Raw genomic sequence first — 5,000 nt, forward strand, 5'->3', positions numbered from 1 at the left:
CGAAAGGTCCCTAAGGTATGGCAGACGGATTCGATGTCTTGATGTCACAAGGACTTCCTCTTCGCTGGTACTCAGCACCCTCCCCCCTCCCTCTCTGTCACTTCCTCCGGTCCCCTCTTTGTCTCCTTTCTTTCCTTTCCTGTGTTCTACAGCTATTCTCTCTTTGTCTTTGCCACCTCCTCTCTCTTCATCCTGTAAACTCCCTTACCTCTCCCTGTACTCTCCCCTACTCTTTGTCTCCCTACTTTCCTCCCCCACTTCCTTTCTTTTGTGCCCCCCCTCCTTTCTCCCCCCCTTTCCTCTGCCTGTTAACCTTTTCGCTCTCTGGGGCCCTTCTTCATGTCTCTATATCCATCCCTCTCCGTCCTCTCCCTTTGTGCCGCCCCCCCTCTTGTCACTTTATAACTCTCCCAAACCTCCCCTCTGTGTCTGTTACCCTCCCCCTTCTGTATTCTCTCTCAGTGGCACTATCACTACTCTCTGCGTGAGCTTCCAGGCTCCTTTCTCTCTCTAGCACTGCGATCACTATTCTCTCCTCTCTCTTTGTCACCTTCTCTTTATTTTTTTATCCTCCTTTTCTTCTTTCTCTGTTGTCCTTCCACCCACTCTTTGTACGACCATCGTTCTCCCTATTGCTGTGACTCTCTCCCATCCTCTCTCTTTGAAATCCTCTCCCCTACTGCCCTCTTGCTCTCTCTCTCTCTCTCTCTCTCTCTCTCTCTCTCTCTCTCTCTCTCTCTCTCACTAATCCTCCTCTCTTTATGTGACTCTTGTACCCTTCTCGACTCTGTGTGTCTAAACCCTTCCTCTCTGTGACCCTTTCCACTTCTTACTGTTAGTGACACTGCAACCTCCCCTCTCTTGGTGACTCCCACACATTTTCCAGCTCTGTAACCACTCCACCCGCTCTTCTTACTGCGATTCTCTCCCCTCCTATTTCTCTTTAACCCTCTCCCCCTCTTCTCTCTATCTGTCATAATCCCACCCTTCGTCCTCCCTTCTATGTGTGACCCACCTCTATGTGACCTTCCTGCCCTCTCCACTCAATCTGTGACCCTCCGCCCCTCTCTTTCAGCCAACTTCCGTTGTCTGTGTGACCCCCCCCCCCTCCGTCGTCTGTCTGTCACCCCCTCTCCCTCTACCGTCTGAATATCTACCCCAACCCCCTCCCCAAGACTGAACTTACGGTATTCCGTCCAATGCGGAATCCTCGGCAAGTAACAAGTGCTCTCTCTCTCACTCACAAACTTTTAGAAAGGTCCCTTGGCAGACAATTGTCTCCAGAATACTTCAAGATAGACTTTAAACAGCCGTTCCAATTGTTCTTTCTTGGAGACGTGTGCTGTGTATTAAAATGAGAAAAGAAATCAACAAGGCACTTTTGGTTTATATTTATGTACCTTTTGCAACACCAGACTTTGCCAACAAGATTTAATCTCTGGGTTCAGCAGAGTGAACTTTCTCTCACTCCCCGAGATCAAGAATCATTCCTTGAAATGACTTCTTAGAAGACGGCCGGGTTATTCCAGCTTCTCTGTGCGGTATTCACATACACACACGCACACACACACACACACACACACAAACACACACACACACATATATAATAAAATATATATATATATATATTTTATATATATATATATATGCATATAAGTATCTCTCTCTCTTCCCCCTCCTCTCTCTTCTTCTCTCTCTCTCTCTCTATATATATATAAAATATATATATAATATATATATCATCATCATCAAGGGGCTAACGCCGACGGGGGCGCATGGCCGCCATCCACCCTTCGCTTCCAGCCACGAGGTCCCTCGAGGCGAGTCTCCCGGCAGGCACACGGCCCAGCTCTAGGTCCTCACGACAGGTCTCGTCGAGCTGCCCAAGCCATGATCTCCTAGGACGTCCCACAGGTCTCCTCCACCAGGGTTTTCTCGCAGGAGAACACCTGGTGGGCAGGGTCGTCCATAGGGAGGCGAGCTAGGGGCCATATAGCCTGAGTTTGGCGATCCCGGATTATGCAAGTAACAGGTCCCATGCCAGTCTAAGGTGTAACCGCCGGTTGGACACGTGTCCTGCCCAAAGTACACCATGATCCGACGAAGGGGCTTGTTACAAAAGGCATCAAGGCGAGACTCCAAGGCACTGGATAGCGTCCAGGTTTCGCTTCCATAGAGCAAAACTGGAAGTATCAAGGGCTTGAAGACACGCAGCTTGGTCCTTCTGCATAGGTACCGACATCTCCAAACGCTCTTGTTGATCGAGTTCATGGCTCCTGTTGCCCGACCCAAACCGTTACTGACTTCCTGGTCTGAAACCAGAGATATGGATACGCTCCAAGGATGTAAAACTTTCTGTGACTTCAACGTCCTCGCCGCAAGCTGGATCGACTGAACGGGTTCCCCTAACAGGCCCCCAAAGTCCTGAATCTGGTCTTGGTCCCGGAGACCTCTAAGCCTAGGGGCTTCGCCTCATTGCTAAATGCATCAAGAGCCGCCACAAGTGACTCCAAGGACTCAGATAGGATGGCAACATCGTCGGCAAAGTCAAGGTCCGAGACCTTAATATTGCCCAGTGTTGCTCCGCACGGACTTTGGCTAGTAGCTTGCCATTATCCAGTCCATACAAGTGTTGAAAAGTGTGGGTGCAAGGACACAGCCTTGCCTCACCCCTGAATTAACAGGGAAGAAGTTCGACATACCCCCACCCCAAATTACAGCAACTTTCAGTACCAGTATAGAGGCTTGCTATCAGGCCAATAATCTGTGTCGGAATTCCCTGACCTCAGGATCTCCCATAGCGATTCCCGATGCACCGAGTCAAACGCCTTCTTGAGGTCGATGTAGGCTGCGAGCAACCACGACCAAACTCACGACGGCGTTCCACAATTTCTCGAAGCGTAGTATACGGTCTATTGGGACTTGCCAGGAGTAAATCCAGACTGCTCCGGTCTCTGGTGCCTCAGTAGGTGGTTGCGGATCCGTTTCAGAAGAATGTGAGCGAGAACCTTGCTGGTATGCTGAGCAGTGTAATGCCACGGTAGTGCTACGTCCATCGATCCCTTCCCCTTCCAGAGAGGGATGACCACGCCCTCAGCAGGTCAGGGGGAATGGTACCAGACTGCCAAATGGCAGTCAGGACTGTATGCAGGCCCGAGCCAAGGTTCACCCCCAGCCTTTAGCAGTTCAGCAGGGATATCACATATGCTGCAGCTTTCCCACTCTTCAGCTTGGAAATCGCCAGCCTAACCTCTGTTAGGGTAGGAGGTTCCTCGCTGATGGGGGGTCCGGCACAGGCACTGAGACATCGCTTTCATCCAAAACTAACTGTTGGAGGACCACCTGGTACAAAATGTTCAAAATACTCAGCCCAACGTTCACGAACCCCAACATGATCTGAGATGATCCTCCATCGCTGATCGGAACTGCAGTCATCTGTGAGGAGGGCTTAGGTTCAGTTTTCTCAGGGCTTGGTAGGCAAAGGGGGAAGGTCATTTACCCAAAAAATGGCCTTCGACCTCCCCAGCAAGATTCCTGATGAACTGTTCCTTGTCCCTTCTCGCAGTGTCCGAGCCCCGCGCACCATGGAAAAGACGCAAGACTTGATTCCCATTTAGCCGAGCCTTGCGACACGCTTCAGTGGCCTCTAATGTCTCCAGGGGGATGGATTCTGCCTTTGTCCTTCGGCGTACGCCAATGGACTCCTGAGCTGCTTCGAGTGTTACGCGCTTGAAGGACTCCCACAGAGCAACTAGATCCGTCAGGTTGCTGGTTTCTGAGAATCGGTCAGAGAAATGCCGTGGCGAACCACGGGCAAAATCCCCCTCCCTTAGTCTGTCCCAAATGAAACACCTAGGGTGGCCACTGGAGGGACGGGGAGTTTTGAAGTGGACCCGCAGGGTAGCCACAAGCAGCCTATGGTCGGTGCCACAGAACTCAGCACTCCGGTAAAACCTGCAGTTTGGAGGATCCTCCATCGCGTGCTGACAAGAATGTGGTCGATCTCCTTGGCCACATTCCCGTACGTGTACCAAGTCCAGCGATGCGAGTTGGAGCGCTGGTACCAGGGGCCAGAGATCCATTTTTTGGGACCTAGCAAAGTCCCGGAGAAGGAGGCTATTCTCGCTGCTGGGATCAGCTCCCGAGCATGGGGGCCCAACAGACATCTCGTAGCCAGCACGGGCACAGCGGATACCGCATTGAAGTCGCCCAGAACAATGCGAAGTCTCGCCGGGGGCAATCGTCTGCCACAGATGCGAGTTTGCGTAGAACGCCTCTTTCACATCGGTTTTATGTACATCAGTAGGAGCGTATACAGCAATAAGAGACATGAAGCCAAAAGCATGCTTCAGTCTCAATGCCATGATACGCTCATCAACCGGTGTCACCTCGACTACCGCAGGCTGAAGTCGATGGAGATGGCTATGGCTACACCCTGGAGGTGGTGACCATCGCTGCGGCCCGACCATAGTAGGTGTAACCACCCACACTGATCGTGCCGTTTTTTAAACCCGGTCTTCTCACCTCTGAGAGGGCAGCCACCTCAAAATCCCAGTGCTTCAATTCCCCCGATAGCAGAGGTAACGCTCATCCTGCCGCAAGGACCGGATGTTCCAAGCGCCTACCCGGAAAGCACGCCTGAGGTTTAAACCTCGGGTGGTCACTCCCGGGGGCACGCCACCTCTGCCGCCCCCACCAACACAGCCCCAGATAAAGGGGGTCGGCAGGGTGTGGGACCGCCCATCCACCTGTGGGGTTCCCGAGGGCTTTCCCCCACAAGCTTCATGGTGGTTTGGGGCCTGCCGGGGAAAAGGCGGGACGAGTAACTCTCGCTCCAATCCTGCCCCCCCGAATTGCCCCCCCAGCGGGACCACAGCCCGCCTTACTTGCTGGGGGGAGGGAGAACACCCCTCCCCCCAGCATTTTCCCTTTTTTAAAAGACGTTGCCAGAGGGTCATTCTGGGGGAGGAGGACTGGCAAGGCCCACCCCCCCCGAGCCG

Source organism: Penaeus monodon, chromosome 8, assembly GCF_015228065.2.
Source record: "Penaeus monodon isolate SGIC_2016 chromosome 8, NSTDA_Pmon_1, whole genome shotgun sequence".
In the NCBI taxonomy this organism is placed as follows: domain Eukaryota; kingdom Metazoa; phylum Arthropoda; class Malacostraca; order Decapoda; family Penaeidae; genus Penaeus; species Penaeus monodon.